The sequence below is a fragment of the Lissotriton vulgaris genome, chromosome 1_1 (genome assembly GCF_964263255.1).
Source record: "Lissotriton vulgaris chromosome 1_1, aLisVul1.2, whole genome shotgun sequence".
NCBI lineage: Eukaryota > Metazoa > Chordata > Amphibia > Caudata > Salamandridae > Lissotriton > Lissotriton vulgaris.
The window spans coordinates 234,173,272-234,193,042 of record NC_141685.1 but is presented as its reverse complement, the minus strand read 5'-3'; the positions used below and the strand labels follow the sequence as shown (position 1 = coordinate 234,193,042).

At 39.7% G+C, this 19,771-nt stretch overlaps 8 non-coding genes across 8 annotated transcripts; all 8 read left to right on the top strand.

Annotated features, from left to right (window-relative positions):
- Window positions 1–2,274: 2,274 nt before the first annotated feature.
- Window positions 2,275–2,347, top strand: TRNAA-AGC (transfer RNA alanine (anticodon AGC)). The gene has a single exon. It is a non-coding gene; the product is annotated as a tRNA-Ala (tRNA).
- A 975-nt stretch (window positions 2,348–3,322) lies between these two features.
- On the top strand, window positions 3,323–3,395 carry TRNAA-AGC (transfer RNA alanine (anticodon AGC)). The gene has a single exon. It is a non-coding gene; the product is annotated as a tRNA-Ala (tRNA).
- A 2,040-nt stretch (window positions 3,396–5,435) lies between these two features.
- TRNAA-AGC (transfer RNA alanine (anticodon AGC)) lies at window positions 5,436–5,508 on the top strand. The gene has a single exon. It is a non-coding gene; the product is annotated as a tRNA-Ala (tRNA).
- Window positions 5,509–6,485: 977 nt separating this feature from the next.
- TRNAA-AGC (transfer RNA alanine (anticodon AGC)) lies at window positions 6,486–6,558 on the top strand. Its single transcript has one exon. It is a non-coding gene; the product is annotated as a tRNA-Ala (tRNA).
- A 975-nt stretch (window positions 6,559–7,533) lies between these two features.
- Window positions 7,534–7,606, top strand: TRNAA-AGC (transfer RNA alanine (anticodon AGC)). The gene has a single exon. It is a non-coding gene; the product is annotated as a tRNA-Ala (tRNA).
- A 3,090-nt stretch (window positions 7,607–10,696) lies between these two features.
- Window positions 10,697–10,769, top strand: TRNAA-AGC (transfer RNA alanine (anticodon AGC)). Its single transcript has one exon. It is a non-coding gene; the product is annotated as a tRNA-Ala (tRNA).
- Window positions 10,770–14,933: 4,164 nt separating this feature from the next.
- Window positions 14,934–15,006, top strand: TRNAA-AGC (transfer RNA alanine (anticodon AGC)). The gene has a single exon. It is a non-coding gene; the product is annotated as a tRNA-Ala (tRNA).
- Window positions 15,007–19,147: 4,141 nt separating this feature from the next.
- Window positions 19,148–19,220, top strand: TRNAA-AGC (transfer RNA alanine (anticodon AGC)). The gene has a single exon. It is a non-coding gene; the product is annotated as a tRNA-Ala (tRNA).
- The last annotated feature ends 551 nt before the right edge of the window (window positions 19,221–19,771 follow it).

The following is a 19,771-nucleotide window of genomic DNA, read 5'->3' as shown; positions in this document are numbered from 1 at the left end:
ATATCACTCATATTCGAGTAGTAAACAGGCCAACCTGAACTGTAAAACATCCCATAAGTGGAGGTAAGGCATAATTTAGGAGTGAACTGAACACTGTTATGGGCAATTGGACTTCAAATAAAGTGTGGAACGCAGTAAGGTTACTTTTTTCATGTTATGCAGATTAAACACACAGGGGAATTAGCTCAAATAGTAAAGCGCTCGCTTAGCATGCGAGATGTAGCGGGCTCGATGCCCGCATTCTCCATTATAAAATTTGCATACATTTTATTTTTAACTTGTCATTGCCAAGGTCATTGCAGAGTAAGAACAGAAAAATCACAGATGGCTTTCAAATATGGTCTCATTATAACAACTAAAGTGGTTTAATCAAAAGGGTTCAGGTATTCTTTAGCATGTGAGAGGAATTTGAATTCTTATGCAATCTCAAAATGAAGTTCTCACAACTTCCATTTTCATTTTCTCTTATTTTTTTTGACACTCTGTCCTCTGAAGGATGTATAAATCTGGCTTTCCTTGCAAAACAAGAGTAGAGGAATATCCAGGATTTGATTTTCTTCACAAAAAGGGATTGGTCTGCATACTGTCTTAAGGAGGGAGCCCGGCTAGCTCAGTCGGTAGAGCATGAGACTCTTAATCTAAGGGTCGTGGGTTCGAGCTCCACGTTGGGCGAAAACGAGTAATTTTTGCCTGAATACTGCATTGACTCTCATAATATGGAGATTAATCTTGCATTAGACCTGCAATAACTCCCAAAAATTGTCCAGGAATGGATTTCCTTCATAAAAAATGATTAGTCTGCATACCATCTTGAAGTGGGAGCCCAGCTAGCTCAGTCGGTAGAGCATGAGACTCTTAATCTCAGGGTCGTGGGTTCGAGCCTCACGTTGGGCGAAAATGAGTAATTTTTGCTGGACTCTCATAATCTGGTGATTATTCTTGCATTAGACATGCAATAACTATCAAAAATGGTATCTCCCTTGGTTTCTCATTGGTGGGAAATTTAACTTCAAGATTAGATAGGGTATGAGTCTAGATGAACACACCACAATATCACTCATATTCGAGTAGTAAACAGGCCAACCTGAACTGTAAAACATCCCATAAGTGGAGGTAAGGCATAAGTTAGGAGTGAACTGAACACTGTTATGGGCAATTGGACTTCAAATAAAGTGTGGAAGGCAGTGAGGTTACTTTTTTCATGTTATGCAGATTAAACACGCAGGGGATTTAGCTCAAATGGTAGAGCGCTCGCTTAGCATGCGAGAGGTAGCGGGATCGATGCCCGCATTCTCCATTATAAAATTTGCATACATTTTATTTTTAACTTGTCATTGCCAAGGTCATTGCAGAGTAAGAACAGAAAAATCACAGATGGCTTTCAAATATGGTCTCATTATAACAACTAAAGTGGTTTAATCAAAAGGGTTCAGGTATTCTTTAGCATGTGAGAGGAATTTGAATTCTTATGCAATCTCAAAATGAAGTTCTCACAACTTCCGTTTTCATTTTCTCTTATTTTTTTTGACACTCTGTCCTCTGAAGGATGTATAAATCTGGCTTTCCTTGCAAAACAAGAGTAGAGGAATATCCAGGATTTGATTTTTTTCACAAAAAGGGATTGGTCTGCATACTGTCTTAAGGAGGGAGCCCGGCTAGCTCAGTCGGTAGAGCATGAGACTCTTAATCTCAGGGTCGTGGGTTCGAGCCCCACGTTGGGCGAAAATGAGTAATTTTTGCCTGAATATTGCATTGACTCTCATAATATGGAGATTATTCTTGCATTAGACCTGCAATAACTCCCAAAAATTGTCCAGGACTGGATTTCCTTCATAAAAAATGATTAGTCTGCATACCATCTTGAAGTGGGAGCCCGGCTAGCTCAGTCGGTAGAGCATGAGACTTTTAATCTCAGGGTCGTGGGTTTGAGCTCCACGTTGGGCGAAAATGAGTAATTTTTGCTGGACTCTCATAATCTGGTGATTATTCTTGCATTAGACATGCAATAACTATCAAAAATGGTATCTCCCTTGGTTTCTCATTGGTGGGAAATTTAACTTCAAGATTAGGTAGGGTATGAGTCTAGATGAACACACCACAAAATCACTCATATTCGAGTAGTAAACAGGCAAACCTGAACTGTAAAACATCCCATAAGTGGAGGTAAGGCATAAGTTAGGAGTGAACTGAACACTGTTATGGGCAATTGGACTTCAAATAAAGTGTGGAAGGCAGTGAGGTTACTTTTTTCATGTTATGCTGATTAAACACACAGGGGAATTAGCTCAAATGGTAGAGCGCTCGCTTAGCATGCGAGAGGTAGCGGGATCGATGCCCGCATTCTCCATTATAAAATTTGCATACATTTTATTTTTAACTTGTCATTGCCAAGGTCATTGCAGAGTAAGAACAGAAAAATCACAGATGGCTTTCAAATATGGTCTCATTATAACAGCTAAAGTGGTTTAATCAAAAGGGTTCAGGTATTCTTTAGCATGTGAGAGGAATTTGAATTCCTATGCAATCTCAAAATGAAGTTCTCACAACTTTCGTTTTCATTTTCTCTTATTTGTTTTGACAGTGTCCTCTGAAGGATGTATAAATCTGGCTTTCCTTGCAAAACAAGAGTAGAGGAATATCCAGGATTTGATTTTTTTCACAAAAAGGGATTGGTCTGCATACTGTCTTAAGGAGGGAGCCCGGCTAGCTCAGTCGGTAGAGCATGAGACCCTTAATCTCAGGGTCGTGGGTTCGAGCCCCACGTTGGGCGAAAACGAGTAATTTTTGCCTGAATATTGCATTGACTCTCATAATATGGAGATTATTCTTGCATTAGACCTGCAATAACTCCCAAAAATTGTCCCGGACTGGATTTCCTTCATAAAAAATGATTAGTCTGCATACCATATTGAAGTGGGAGCCCGGCTAGCTCAGTCGGTAGAGCATGAGACTTTTAATCTCAGGGTCGTGGGTTCGAGCTCCAGGTTGGGCGAAAATGAGTAATTTTTGCTGGACTCTCATAATCTGGTGATTATTCTTGCATTAGACATGCAATAACTATCAAAAATGGTATCTCCCTTGGTTTCTCATTGGTGGGAAATTTAACTTCAAGATTAGGTAGAGTATGAGTCTAGATGAACACACCACAATATCACTCATATTCGAGTAGTAAACAGGCCAACCTGAACTGTAAAACATCCCATAAGTGGAGGTAAGGCATAAGTTAGGAGTGAACTGAACACTGTTATGGGCAATTGGACTTCAAATAAAGTGTGGAAGGCAGTGAGGTTACTTTTTTCATGTTATGCAGATTAAACACATAGGGGAATTAGCTCAAATGGTAGAGCGCTCGCTTAGCATGCGAGAGGTAGCGGGATCGATGCCCGCATTCTCCATTATAAAATTTGCATACATTTTATTTTTAACTTGTCATTGCCCATGGTCATTGCAGAGTAAGAACAGAAAAATCACAGATGGCTTTCAAATATGGTCTCATTATAACAACTAAAGTGGTTTAATCAAAAGGGTTCAGGTATTCTTTAGCATGTGAGAGGAATTTGAATTCTTATGCAATCTCAAAATGAAGTTCTCACAACTTCCATTTTCATTTTCTCTTATTTTTTTTGACACTCTGTCCTCTGAAGGATGTATAAATCTGGCTTTCCTTGCAAAACAAGAGTAGAGGAATATCCAGGATTTGATTTTTTTCACAAAAAGGGATTGGTCTGCATACTGTCTTAAGAAGGGAGCCCGGCTAGCTCAGTCGGTAGAGCATGAGACTCTTAATCTCAGGGTCGTGGGTTCGAGCCCCACGTTGGGCGAAAACGAGTAATTTTTTCCTGAATATTGCATTGACTCTCATAATATGGAGATTAATCTTGCATTAGACCTGCAATAACTCCCAAAAATTGTCCAGGAATGGATTTCCTTCATAAAAAATGATTAGTCTGCATACCATCTTGAAGTGGGAGCCCAGCTAGCTCAGTCGGTAGAGCATGAGACTCTTAATCTCAGGGTCGTGGGTTCGAGCCCCACGTTGGACGAAAATGAGTAATTTTTGCTGGATTATTGCATTGACTCTCATAATCTGGTGAATATTCTTGCATTAGACATGCAATAACTATCAGAAATGGTATCTCCCTTGGTTTCTCATTGGTGGGAAATTTAACTTCAAGATTAGCTAGGGTATGAGTCTAGATGAACACCGCGCAATATCACTCATATTCGAGTAGTAAACAGGCCAACCTGAACTGTAAAACATCCCATAAGTGGAGGTAAGGCATAATTTAGGAGTGAACTGAACACTGTTATGGGCAATTGGACTTCAAATAAAGTGTGGAACGCAGTAAGGTTACTTTTTTCATGTTATGCAGATTAAACACACAGGGGAATTAGCTCAAATAGTAAAGCGCTCGCTTAGCATGCGAGAGGTAGCGGGCTCGATGCCCGCATTCTCCATTATAAAATTTGCATACATTTTATTTTTAACTTGTCATTGCCAAGGTCATTGCAGAGTAAGAACAGAAAAATCACAGATGGCTTTCAAATATGGTCTCATTATAACAACTAAAGTGGTTTAATCAAAAGGGTTCAGGTATTCTTTAGCATGTGAGAGGAATTTGAATTCTTATGCAATCTCAAAATGAAGTTCTCACAACTTCCATTTTCATTTTCTCTTATTTTTTTTGACACTCTGTCCTCTGAAGGATGTATAAATCTGGCTTTCCTTGCAAAACAAGAGTAGAGGAATATCCAGGATTTGATTTTCTTCACAAAAAGGGATTGGTCTGCATACTGTCTTAAGGAGGGAGCCCGGCTAGCTCAGTCGGTAGAGCATGAGACTCTTAATCTAAGGGTCGTGGGTTCGAGCTCCACGTTGGGCGAAAACGAGTAATTTTTGCCTGAATACTGCATTGACTCTCATAATATGGAGATTAATCTTGCATTAGACCTGCAATAACTCCCAAAAATTGTCCAGGAATGGATTTCCTTCATAAAAAATGATTAGTCTGCATACCATCTTGAAGTGGGAGCCCAGCTAGCTCAGTCGGTAGAGCATGAGACTCTTAATCTCAGGGTCGTGGGTTCGAGCCTCACGTTGGGCGAAAATGAGTAATTTTTGCTGGACTCTCATAATCTGGTGATTATTCTTGCATTAGACATGCAATAACTATCAAAAATGGTATCTCCCTTGGTTTCTCATTGGTGGGAAATTTAACTTCAAGATTAGATAGGGTATGAGTCTAGATAAACACACCACAATATCACTCATATTCGAGTAGTAAACAGGCCAACCTGAACTGTAAAACATCCCATAAGTGGAGGTAAGGCATAAGTTAGGAGTGAACTGAACACTGTTATGGGCAATTGGACTTCAAATAAAGTGTGGAAGGCAGTGAGGTTACTTTTTTCATGTTATGCAGATTAAACACGCAGGGGAATTAGCTCAAATGGTAGAGCGCTCGCTTAGCATGCGAGAGGTAGCGGGATCGATGCCCGCATTCTCCATTATAAAATTTGCATACATTTTATTTTTAACTTGTCATTGCCAAGGTCATTGCAGAGTAAGAACAGAAAAATCACAGATGGCTTTCAAATATGGTCTCATTATAACAACTAAAGTGGTTTAATCAAAAGGGTTCAGGTATTCTTTAGCATGTGAGAGGAATTTGAATTCTTATGCAATCTCAAAATGAAGTTCTCACAACTTCCGTTTTCATTTTCTCTTATTTTTTTTGACACTCTGTCCTCTGAAGGATGTATAAATCTGGCTTTCCTTGCAAAACAAGAGTAGAGGAATATCCAGGATTTGATTTTTTTCACAAAAAGGGATTGGTCTGCATACTGTCTTAAGGAGGGAGCCCGGCTAGCTCAGTCGGTAGAGCATGAGACTCTTAATCTCAGGGTCGTGGGTTCGAGCCCCACGTTGGGCGAAAACGAGTAATTTTTGCCTGAATATTGCATTGACTCTCATAATATGGAGATTATTCTTGCATTAGACCTGCAATAACTCCCAAAAATTGTCCAGGACTGGATTTCCTTCATAAAAAATGATTAGTCTGCATACCATCTTGAAGTGGGAGCCCGGCTAGCTCAGTCGGTAGAGCATGAGACTTTTAATCTCAGGGTCGTGGGTTTGAGCTCCACGTTGGGCGAAAATGAGTAATTTTTGCTGGACTCTCATAATCTGGTGATTATTCTTGCATTAGACATGCAATAACTATCAAAAATGGTATCTCCCTTGGTTTCTCATTGGTGGGAAATTTAACTTCAAGATTAGGTAGGGTATGAGTCTAGATGAACACACCACAAAATCACTCATATTCGAGTAGTAAACAGGCAAACCTGAACTGTAAAACATCCCATAAGTGGAGGTAAGGCATAAGTTAGGAGTGAACTGAACACTGTTATGGGCAATTGGACTTCAAATAAAGTGTGGAAGGCAGTGAGGTTACTTTTTTCATGTTATGCTGATTAAACACACAGGGGAATTAGCTCAAATGGTAGAGCGCTCGCTTAGCATGCGAGAGGTAGCGGGATCGATGCCCGCATTCTCCATTATAAAATTTGCATACATTTTATTTTTAACTTGTCATTGCCAAGGTCATTGCAGAGTAAGAACAGAAAAATCACAGATGGCTTTCAAATATGGTCTCATTATAACAGCTAAAGTGGTTTAATCAAAAGGGTTCAGGTATTCTTTAGCATGTGAGAGGAATTTGAATTCCTATGCAATCTCAAAATGAAGTTCTCACAACTTTCGTTTTCATTTTCTCTTATTTGTTTTGACAGTGTCCTCTGAAGGATGTATAAATCTGGCTTTCCTTGCAAAACAAGAGTAGAGGAATATCCAGGATTTGATTTTTTTCACAAAAAGGGATTGGTCTGCATACTGTCTTAAGGAGGGAGCCCGGCTAGCTCAGTCGGTAGAGCATGAGACCCTTAATCTCAGGGTCGTGGGTTCGAGCCCCACGTTGGGCGAAAACGAGTAATTTTTGCCTGAATATTGCATTGACTCTCATAATATGGAGATTATTCTTGCATTAGACCTGCAATAACTCCCAAAAATTGTCCCGGACTGGATTTCCTTCATAAAAAATGATTAGTCTGCATACCATATTGAAGTGGGAGCCCGGCTAGCTCAGTCGGTAGAGCATGAGACTTTTAATCTCAGGGTCGTGGGTTCGAGCTCCAGGTTGGGCGAAAATGAGTAATTTTTGCTGGACTCTCATAATCTGGTGATTATTCTTGCATTAGACATGCAATAACTTTCAAAAATGGTATCTCCCTTGGTTTCTCATTGGTGGGAAATTTAACTTCAAGATTAGGTAGAGTATGAGTCTAGATGAACACACCACAATATCACTCATATTCGAGTAGTAAACAGGCCAACCTGAACTGTAAAACATCCCATAAGTGGAGGTAAGGCATAAGTTAGGAGTGAACTGAACACTGTTATGGGCAATTGGACTTCAAATAAAGTGTGGAAGGCAGTGAGGTTACTTTTTTCATGTTATGCAGATTAAACACATAGGGGAATTAGCTCAAATGGTAGAGCGCTCGCTTAGCATGCGAGAGGTAGCGGGATCGATGCCCGCATTCTCCATTATAAAATTTGCATACATTTTATTTTTAACTTGTCATTGCCCATGGTCATTGCAGAGTAAGAACAGAAAAATCACAGATGGCTTTCAAATATGGTCTCATTATAACAACTAAAGTGGTTTAATCAAAAGGGTTCAGGTATTCTTTAGCATGTGAGAGGAATTTGAATTCTTATGCAATCTCAAAATGAAGTTCTCACAACTTCCATTTTCATTTTCTCTTATTTTTTTTGACACTCTGTCCTCTGAAGGATGTATAAATCTGGCTTTCCTTGCAAAACAAGAGTAGAGGAATATCCAGGATTTGATTTTTTTCACAAAAAGGGATTGGTCTGCATACTGTCTTAAGGAGGGAGCCCGGCTAGCTCAGTCGGTAGAGCATGAGACTCTTAATCTCAGGGTCGTGGGTTCGAGCCCCACGTTGGGCGAAAACGAGTAATTTTTTCCTGAATATTGCATTGACTCTCATAATATGGAGATTAATCTTGCATTAGACCTGCAATAACTCCCAAAAATTGTCCAGGAATGGATTTCCTTCATAAAAAATGATTAGTCTGCATACCATCTTGAAGTGGGAGCCCAGCTAGCTCAGTCGGTAGAGCATGAGACTCTTAATCTCAGGGTCGTGGGTTCGAGCCCCACGTTGGACGAAAATGAGTAATTTTTGCTGGATTATTGCATTGACTCTCATAATCTGGTGAATATTCTTGCATTAGACATGCAATAACTATCAGAAATGGTATCTCCCTTGGTTTCTCATTGGTGGGAAATTTAACTTCAAGATTAGCTAGGGTATGAGTCTAGATGAACACCGCGCAATATCACTCATATTCGAGTAGGAAACAGGCCAACCTGAACTGTAAAACATCCCATAAGTGGAGGTAAGGCATAATTTAGGAGTGAACTGAACACTGTTATGGGCAATTGGACTTCAAATAAAGTGTGGAACGCAGTAAGGTTACTTTTTTCATGTTATGCAGATTAAACACACAGGGGAATTAGCTCAAATAGTAAAGCGCTCGCTTAGCATGCGAGAGGTAGCGGGCTCGATGCCCGCATTCTCCATTATAAAATTTGCATACATTTTATTTTTAACTTGTCATTGCCAAGGTCATTGCAGAGTAAGAACAGAAAAATCACAGATGGCTTTCAAATATGGTCTCATTATAACAACTAAAGTGGTTTAATCAAAAGGGTTCAGGTATTCTTTAGCATGTGAGAGGAATTTGAATTCTTATGCAATCTCAAAATGAAGTTCTCACAACTTCCATTTTCATTTTCTCTTATTTTTTTTGACACTCTGTCCTCTGAAGGATGTATAAATCTGGCTTTCCTTGCAAAACAAGAGTAGAGGAATATCCAGGATTTGATTTTCTTCACAAAAAGGGATTGGTCTGCATACTGTCTTAAGGAGGGAGCCCGGCTAGCTCAGTCGGTAGAGCATGAGACTCTTAATCTCAGGGTCGTGGGTTCGAGCTCCACGTTGGGCGAAAACGAGTAATTTTTGCCTGAATACTGCATTGACTCTCATAATATGGAGATTAATCTTGCATTAGACCTGCAATAACTCCCAAAAATTGTCCAGGAATGGATTTCCTTCATAAAAAATGATTAGTCTGCATACCATCTTGAAGTGGGAGCCCGGCTAGCTCAGTCGGTAGAGCATGAGACTCTTAATCTCAGGGTCGTGGGTTCGAGCCTCACGTTGGGCGAAAATGAGTAATTTTTGCTGGACTCTCATAATCTGGTGATTATTCTTGCATTAGACATGCAATAACTATCAAAAATGGTATCTCCCTTGGTTTCTCATTGGTGGGAAATTTAACTTCAAGATTAGATAGGGTATGAGTCTAGATGAACACACCACAATATCACTCATATTCGAGTAGTAAACAGGCCAACCTGAACTGTAAAACATCCCATAAGTGGAGGTAAGGCATAAGTTAGGAGTGAACTGAACACTGTTATGGGCAATTGGACTTCAAATAAAGTGTGGAAGGCAGTGAGGTTACTTTTTTCATGTTATGCAGATTAAACACGCAGGGGAATTAGCTCAAATGGTAGAGCGCTCGCTTAGCATGCGAGAGGTAGTGGGATCGATGCCCGCATTCTCCATTATAAAATTTGCATACATTTTATTTTTAACTTGTCATTGCCAAGGTCATTGCAGAGTAAGAACAGAAAAATCACAGATGGCTTTCAAATATGGTCTCATTATAACAACTAAAGTGGTTTAATCAAAAGGGTTCAGGTATTCTTTAGCATGTGAGAGGAATTTGAATTCTTATGCAATCTCAAAATGAAGTTCTCACAACTTCCGTTTTCATTTTCTCTTATTTTTTTTGACACTCTGTCCTCTGAAGGATGTATAAATCTGGCTTTCCTTGCAAAACAAGAGTAGAGGAATATCCAGGATTTGATTTTTTTCACAAAAAGGGATTGGTCTGCATACTGTCTTAAGGAGGGAGCCCGGCTAGCTCAGTCGGTAGAGCATGAGACTCTTAATCTCAGGGTCGTGGGTTCGAGCCCCACGTTGGGCGAAAACAAGTAATTTTTGCCTGAATATTGCATTGACTCTCATAATATGGAGATTATTCTTGCATTAGACCTGCAATAACTCCCAAAAATTGTCCAGGACTGGATTTCCTTCATAAAAAATGATTAGTCTGCATACCATCTTGAAGTGGGAGCCCGGCTAGCTCAGTCGGTAGAGCATGAGACTTTTAATCTCAGGGTCGTGGGTTTGAGCTCCACGTTGGGCGAAAATGAGTAATTTTTGCTGGACTCTCATAATCTGGTGATTATTCTTGCATTAGACATGCAATAACTATCAAAAATGGTATCTCCCTTGGTTTCTCATTGGTGGGAAATTTAACTTCAAGATTAGGTAGAGTATGAGTCTAGATGAACACACCACAATATCACTCATAATCGAGTAGTAAACAGGCCAACCTGAACTGTAAAACATCCCATAAGTGGAGGTAAGGCATAAGTTAGGAGTGAACTGAACACTGTTATGGGCAATTGGACTTCAAATAAAGTGTGGAAGGCAGTGAGGTTACTTTTTTCATGTTATGCAGATTAAACACACAGGGGAATTAGCTCAAATGGTAGAGCGCTCGCTTAGCATGCGAGAGGTAGCGGGATCGATGCCCGCATTCTCCATTATAAAATTTGCATACATTTTATTTTTAACTTGTCATTGCCCATGGTCATTGCAGAGTAAGAACAGAAAAATCACAGATGGCTTTCAAATATGGTCTCATTATAACAACTAAAGTGGTTTAATCAAAAGGGTTCAGGTATTCTTTAGCATGTGAGAGGAATTTGAATTCTTATGCAATCTCAAAATGAAGTTCTCACAACTTCCATTTTCATTTTCTCTTATTTTTTTTGACACTCTGTCCTCTGAAGGATGTATAAATCTGGCTTTCCTTGCAAAACAAGAGTAGAGGAATATCCAGGATTTGATTTTTTTCACAAAAAGGGATTGGTCTGCATACTGTCTTAAGGAGGGAGCCCGGCTAGCTCAGTCGGTAGAGCATGAGACTCTTAATCTCAGGGTCGTGGGTTCGAGCCCCACGTTGGGCGAAAACGAGTAATTTTTTCCTGAATATTGCATTGACTCTCATAATATGGAGATTAATCTTACATTAGACCTGCAATAACTCCCAAAAATTGTCCAGGAATGGATTTCCTTCATAAAAAATGATTAGTCTGCATACCATCTTGAAGTGGGAGCCCGGCTAGCTCAGTCGGTAGAGCATGAGACTCTTAATCTCAGGGTCGTGGGTTCGAGCCCCGTGTTGGGCGAAAATGAGTAATTTTTGCTGGATTATTGCATTGACTCTCATAATCTGGTGAATATTCTTGCATTAGACATGCAATAACTATCAGAAATGGTATCTCCCTTGGTTTCTCATTGGTGGGAAATTTAACTTCAAGATTAGCTAGGGTATGAGTCTAGATGAACACAGCGCAATATCACTCATATTCGAGTAGTAAAAAGGCCAACCTGAACTGTAAAACATCCCATAAGTGGAGGTAAGGCATAAGTTAGGAGTGAACTGAACACTGTTATGGGCAATTGGACTTCAAATAAAGTGTGGAACGCAGTAAGGTTACTTTTTTCATGTTATGCAGATTAAACACACAGGGGAATTAGCTCAAATAGTAAAGCGCTCGCTTAGCATGCGAGAGGTAGCGGGCTTGATGCCCGCATTCTCCATTATAAAATTTGCATACATTTTATTTTTAACTTGTCATTGCCAAGGTCATTGCAGAGTAAGAACAGAAAAATCACAGATGGCTTTCAAATATGGTCTCATTATAACAACTAAAGTGGTTTAATCAAAAGGGTTCAGGTATTCTTTAGCATGTGAGAGGAATTTGAATTCTTATGCAATCTCAAAATGAAGTTCTCACAACTTCCGTTTTCATTTTCTCTTATTTTTTTTGACACTCTGTCCTCTGAAGGATGTATAAATCTGGCTTTCCTTGCAAAACAAGAGTAGAGGAATATCTAGGATTTGATTTTTTTCACAAAAAGGGATTGGTCTGCATACTGTCTTAAGGAGGGAGCCCGGCTAGCTCAGTCGGTAGAGCATGAGACTCTTAATCTCAGGGTCGTGGGTTCGAGCCCCACGTTGGGCGAAAACGAGTAATTTTTTCCTGAATACTGCATTGACTCTCATAATATGGAGATTAATCTTGCATTAGACCTGCAATAACTCCCAAAAATTGTCCAGGAATGGATTTCCTTCATAAAAAATGATTAGTCTGCATACCATCTTGAAGTGGGAGCCCGGCTAGCTCAGTCGGTAGAGCATGAGACTCTTAATCTCAGGGTCGTGGGTTCGAGCCCCACGTTGGGCGAAAATGAGTAATTTTTGCTGGATTATTGCATTGACTCTCATAATCTGGTGAATATTCTTGCATTAGACATGCAATAACTATCAGAAATGGTATCTCCCTTGGTTTCTCATTGGTGGGAAATTTAACTTCAAGATTAGCTAGGGTATGAGTCTAGATGAACACAGCGCAATATCACTCATATTCGAGTAGTAAAAAGGCCAACCTGAACTGTAAAACATCCCATAAGTGGAGGTAAGGCATAAGTTAGGAGTGAACTGAACACTGTTATGGGCAATTGGACTTCAAATAAAGTGTGGAACGCAGTAAGGTTACTTTTTTCATGTTATGCAGATTAAACACACAGGGGAATTAGCTCAAATAGTAAAGCGCTCGCTTAGCATGCGAGAGGTAGCGGGCTTGATGCCCGCATTCTCCATTATAAAATTTGCATACATTTTATTTTTAACTTGTCATTGCCAAGGTCATTGCAGAGTAAGAACAGAAAAATCACAGATGGCTTTCAAATATGGTCTCATTATAACAACTAAAGTGGTTTAATCAAAAGGGTTCAGGTATTCTTTAGCATGTGAGAGGAATTTGAATTCTTATGCAATCTCAAAATGAAGTTCTCACAACTTCCGTTTTCATTTTCTCTTATTTTTTTTGACACTCTGTCCTCTGAAGGATGTATAAATCTGGCTTTCCTTGCAAAACAAGAGTAGAGGAATATCCAGGATTTGATTTTTTTCACAAAAAGGGATTGGTCTGCATACTGTCTTAAGGAGGGAGCCCGGCTAGCTCAGTCGGTAGAGCATGAGACTCTTAATCTCAGGGTCGTGGGTTCGAGCCCCACGTTGGGCGAAAACGAGTAATTTTTGCGTGAATATTGCATTGACTCTCATAATATGGAGATTATTCTTGCATTAGACCTGCAATAACTCCCAAAAATTGTCTAGGACTGGATTTCCTTCATAAAAAATGATTAGTCTGCATACCATCTTCAAGTGGGAGCCCGGCTAGCTCAGTCGGTAGAGCATGAGACTTTTAATCTCAGGGTCGTGGGTTCGAGCTCCACGTTGGGCGAAAATGAGTAATTTTTGCTGGACTCTCATAATCTGGTGATTATTCTTGCATTAGACATGCAATAACTATCAAAAATGGTATCTCCCTTGGTTTCTCATTGGTGGGAAATTTAACTTCAAGATTAGGTAGAGTATGAGTCTAGATGAACACACCACAATATCACTCATAATCGAGTAGTAAACAGGCCAACCTGAACTGTAAAACATCCCATAAGTGGAGGTAAGGCATAAGTTAGGAGTGAACTGAACACTGTTATGGGCAATTGGACTTCAAATAAAGTGTGGAAGGCAGTGAGGTTACTTTTTTCATGTTATGCAGATTAAACACACAGGGGAATTAGCTCAAATGGTAGAGCGCTCGCTTAGCATGCGAGAGGTAGCGGGATCGATGCCCGTATTCTCCATTATAAAATTTGCATACATTTTATTTTTAACTTGTCATTGCCCATGGTCATTGCAGAGTAAGAACAGAAAAATCACAGATGGCTTTCAAATATGGTCTCATTATAACAACTAAAGTGGTTTAATCAAAGGGTTCAGGTATTCTTTAGCATGTGAGAGGAATTTGAATTCTTATGCAATCTCAAAATGAAGTTCTCACAACTTCCATTTTCATTTTCTCTTATTTTTTTTGACACTCTGTCCTCTGAAGGATGTATAAATCTGGCTTTCCTTGCAAAACAAGAGTAGAGGAATATCCAGGATTTGATTTTTTTCACAAAAAGGGATTGGTCTGCATACTGTCTTAAGGAGGGAGCCCGGCTAGCTCAGTCGGTAGAGCATGAAACTCTTAATCTCAGGGTCGTGGGTTCGAGCCCCACGTAGGGCGAAAACGAGTAATTTTTTCCTGAATATTGCATTGACTCTCATAATATGGAGATTAATCTTACATTAGACCTGCAATAACTCCCAAAAATTGTCCAGGAATGGATTTCCTTCATAAAAAATGATTAGTCTGCATACCATCTTGAAGTGGGAGCCCGGCTAGCTCAGTCGGTAGAGCATGAGACTCTTAATCTCAGGGTCGTGGGTTCGAGCCCCACTTTGGGCGAAAATGAGTAATTTTTGCTGGATTATTGCATTGACTCTCATAATCTGGTGAATATTCTTGCATTAGACATGCAATAACTATCAGAAATGGTATCTCCCTTGGTTTCTCATTGGTGGGAAATTTAACTTCAAGATTAGGTAGAGTATGAGTCTAGATGAACACACCACAATATCACTCATAATCGAGTAGTAAACAGGCCAACCTGAACTGTAAAACATCCCATAAGTGGAGGTAAGGCATAAGTTAGGAGTGAACTGAACACTGTTATGGGCAATTGGACTTCAAATAAAGTGTGGAAGGCAGTGAGGTTACTTTTTTCATGTTATGCAGATTAAACACACAGGGGAATTAGCTCAAATGGTAGAGCGCTCGCTTAGCATGCGAGAGGTAGCGGGATCGATGCCCGCATTCTCCATTATAAAATTTGCATACATTTTATTTTTAACTTGTCATTGCCCATGGTCATTGCAGAGTAAGAACAGAAAAATCACAGATGGCTTTCAAATATGGTCTCATTATAACAACTAAAGTGGTTTAATCAAAAGGGTTCAGGTATTCTTTAGCATGTGAGAGGAATTTGAATTCTTATGCAATCTCAAAATGAAGTTCTCACAACTTCCATTTTCATTTTCTCTTATTTTTTTTGACACTCTGTCCTCTGAAGGATGTATAAATCTGGCTTTCCTTGCAAAACAAGAGTAGAGGAATATCCAGGATTTGATTTTTTTCACAAAAAGGGATTGGTCTGCATACTGTCTTAAGGAGGGAGCCCGGCTAGCTCAGTCGGTAGAGCATGAAACTCTTAATCTCAGGGTCGTGGGTTCGAGCCCCACGTAGGGCGAAAACGAGTAATTTTTTCCTGAATATTGCATTGACTCTCATAATATGGAGATTAATCTTACATTAGACCTGCAATAACTCCCAAAAATTGTCCAGGAATGGATTTCCTTCATAAAAAATGATTAGTCTGCATACCATCTTGAAGTGGGAGCCCGGCTAGCTCAGTCGGTAGAGCATGAGACTCTTAATCTCAGGGTCGTGGGTTCGAGCCCCACTTTGGGCGAAAATGAGTAATTTTTGCTGGATTATTGCATTGACTCTCATAATCTGGTGAATATTCTTGCATTAGACATGCAATAACTATCAGAAATGGTATCTCCCTTGGTTTCTCATTGGTGGGAAATTTAACTTCAAGATTAGCTAGGGTATGAGTCTAGATGAACACAGCGCAATATCACTCATATTCGAGTAGTAAACAGGCCAACCTGAACTGTAAAACATCCCATAAGTGGAGGTAAGGCATAAGTTAGGAGTGAACTGAACACTGTTATGGGCAATTGGACTTCAAATAAAGTGTGGAACGCAGTAAGGTTACTTTTTTCATGTTATGCAGATTAAACACACAGGGGAATTAGCTCAAATAGTAAAGCGCTCGCTTAGCATGCGAGAGGTAGCCGGCTTGATGCCCGCATTCTCCATTATAAAATTTGCATACATTTTATTTTTAACTTGTCATTGCCAAGGTCATTGCAGAGTAAGAACAGAAAAATCACAGATGGCTTTCAAATATGGTCTCATTATAACAACTAAAGTGGTTTAATCAAAAGGGTTCAGGTATTCTTTAGCATGTGAGAGGAATTTGAATTCTTATGCAATCTCAAAATGAAGTTCTCACAACTTCCATTTTCATTTTCTCTTATTTGTTTTGACACTCTGTCCTCTGAAGGATGTATAAATCTGGCTTTCCTTGCAAAACAAGAGTAGAGGAATATCCAGGATTTGATTTTCTTCACAAAAAGGGATTGGTCTGCATACTGTCTTAAGGAGGGAGCCCGGCTAGCTCAGTCGGTAGAGCATGAGACTCTTAATCTCAGGGTCGTGGGTTTGAGCTCCACGTTGGGCTAAAACGAGTAATTTTTGCCTGAATACTGCATTGACTCTCATAATATGGAGATTAATCTTGCATTAGACCTGCAATAACTCCCAAAAATTGTCCAGGAATGGATTTCCTTCATAAAAAATGATTAGTCTGCATACCATCTTGAAGTGGGAGCCTGGCTAGCTCAGTCGGTAGAGCATGAGACTCTTAATCTCAGGGTCGTGGGTTCGAGCCTCACGTTGGGCGAAAATGAGTAATTTTTGCTGGACTCTCATAATCTGGTGATTATTCTTGCATTAGACATGCAATAACTATCAAAAATGGTATCTCCCTTGGTTTCTCATTGGTGGGAAATTTAACTTCAAGATTAGGTAGGGTATGAGTCTAGATGAACACACCACAATATCACTCATATTCGAGTAGTAAACAGGCCAACCTGAACTGTAAAACATCCCATAAGTGGAGGTAAGGCATAAGTTAGGAGTGAACTGAACACTGTTATGGGCAATTGGACTTCAAATAAAGTGTGGAAGGCAGTGAGGTTACTTTTTTCATGTTATGCAGATTAAACACACATGGGAATTAGCTCAAATGGTAGAGCGCTCGCTTAGCATGCTAGAGGTAGCGGGATCGATGCCCGCATTCTCCATTATAAAATTTGCATACATTTTATTTTTAACTTGTCATTGCCAAGGTCATTGCAGAGTAAGAACAGAAAAATCACAGATGGCTTTCAAATATGGTCTCATTATAACAACTAAAGTGGTTTAATCAAAAGGGTTCAGGTATTCTTTAGCATGTGAGAGGAATTTGAATTCTTATGCAATCTCAAAATGAAGTTCTCACAACTTCCGTTTTCATTTTCTCTTATTTTTTTTGACACTCTGTCCTCTGAAGGATGTATAAATCTGGCTTTCCTTGCAAAACAAGAGTAGAGGAATATCCAGGATTTGATTTTTTTCACAAAAAGGGGTTGGTCTGCATACTGTCTTAAGGAGGGAGCCCGGCTAGCTCAGTCGGTAGAGCATGAGACTCTTAATCTCAGGGTCGTGGGTTCGAGCTCCACGTTGGGCTAAAACGAGTAATTTTTGCCTGAATACTGCATTGACTCTCATAAAATGGAGATTAATCTTGCATTAGACCTGCAATAACTCCCAAAAATTGTCCAGGAATGGATTTCCTTCATAAAAAATGATTAGTCTGCATACCATCTTGAAGTGGGAGCCCGGCTAGCTCAGTCGGTAGAGCATGAGACTTTTAATCTCAGGGTCGTGGGTTCGAGCTCCACGTTGGGCGAAAATGAGTAATTTTTGCTGGATCCTCATAATCTGGTGATTATTCTTGCATTAGACATGCAATAACTATCAAAAATGGTATCTCCCTTGGTTTCTCATTGGTGGGAAATTTAACTTCAAGATTAGGTAGGGTATGAGTCTAGATGAACACACCACAATATCACTCATATTCGAGTAGTAAACAGGCCAACCTGAACTGTAAAACATCCCATAAGTGGCGGTAAGGCATAAGTTAGGAGTGAACTGAACACTGTTATGGGCAATTGGACTTCAAATAAAGTGTGGAAGGCAGTGAGGTTACTTTTTTCATGTTATGCAGATTAAACACACAGGGGAATTAGCTCAAATGGTAGAGTGCTTGCTTAGCATGCGAGAGGTAGCGGGATCGATGCCCGCATTCTCCATTATAAAATTTGCATACATTTTATTTTTAACTTGTCATTGCCCATGGTCATTGCAGAGTAAGAACAGAAAAATCACAGATGGCTTTCAAATATGGTCTCATTATAACAACTAAAGTGGTTTAATCAAAAGGGTTCAATTATTCTTTAGCATGTGAGAGGAATTTGAATTCTTATGCAATCTCAAAATGAAGTTCTCACAACTTCCATTTTCATTTTCTCTTATTTTTTTTGACACTCTGTCCTCTGAAGGATGTATAAATCAGGCTTTCCTTGCAAAACAAGAGTAGAGGAATATCCAGGATTTGATTTTCTTCACAAAAAGGGATTGGTCTGCATACTGTCTTAAGGAGGGAGCCCGGCTAGCTCAGTCGGTAGAGCATGAGACTCTTAATCTCAGGGTCGGGGGTTCGAGCCCCACGTTGGGCGAAAACGAGTAATTTTTGCCTGAATATTGCATTGACTCTCATAATATGGAGATTAATCTTGCATTAGACCTGCAATAACTCCCAAAAATTGTCCAGGAATGGATTTCCTTCATAAAAAATGATTAGTCTGCATACCATCTTGAAGTGGGAGCCCGGCTATCTCAGTCGGTAGAGCATGAGACTCTTAATCTCAGGGTCGTGGGTTCGAGCCCAACGTCAGGCGAAAATGAGTAATTTTTGCTGGACTCTCATAATCTGGTGATTATTCTTGCATTAGACATGCAATAACTATCAAAAATGGTATCTCCCTTGGTTTCTCATTGGTGGGAAATTTAACTTCAAGATTAGGTAGGGTATGAGTCTAGATGAACACACCACAATATCACTCATATTCGAGTAGTAAACAGGCCAACCTGAACTGTAAAACATCCCATAAGTGGAGGTAAGGCATACGTTAGGAGTGAACTGAACACTGTTATGGGCAATTGGACTGCAAATAAAGTGTGGAAGGCAGTGAGGTTACTTTTTTCATGTTATGCAGATTAAACACACAGGGGAATTAGCTCAAATGGTAGAGCGCTCGCTTAGCATGCGAGAGGTAGCGGGATCGATGCCCGCATTCTCCATTTTAAAATTTGCATACATCTTATTTTTAACTTGTCATTGCCCATGGTCATTGCAGAGTAAGAACAGAAAAATCACAGATGGCTTTCAAATATGGTCTCATTATAACAACTAAAGTGGTTTAATCAAAAGGGTTCAGGTATTCTTTAGCATGTGAGAGGAATTTGAATTCTTATGCAATCTCAAAATGAAGTTCTCACAACTTCCGTTTTCATTTTCTCTTATTTTTTTTGACACTCTGTCCTCTGAAGGATGTATAAATCTGGCTTTCCTTGCAAAACAAGAGTAGAGGAATATCCAGGATTTGATTTTTTTCACAAAAAGGGATTGGTCTGCATACTGTCTTAAGGAGGGAGCCCGGCTAGCTCAGTCGGTAGAGCATGAGACTCTTAATCTCAGGGTCGTGGGTTCGAGCCCCACGTTGGGCGAAAACGAGTAATTTTTGCCTGAATATTGCATTGACTCTCATAATATGGAGATTAATCTTGCATTAGACCTGCAATAACTCCCAAAAATTGTCCAGGACTGGATTTCCTTCATAAAAAATGATTAG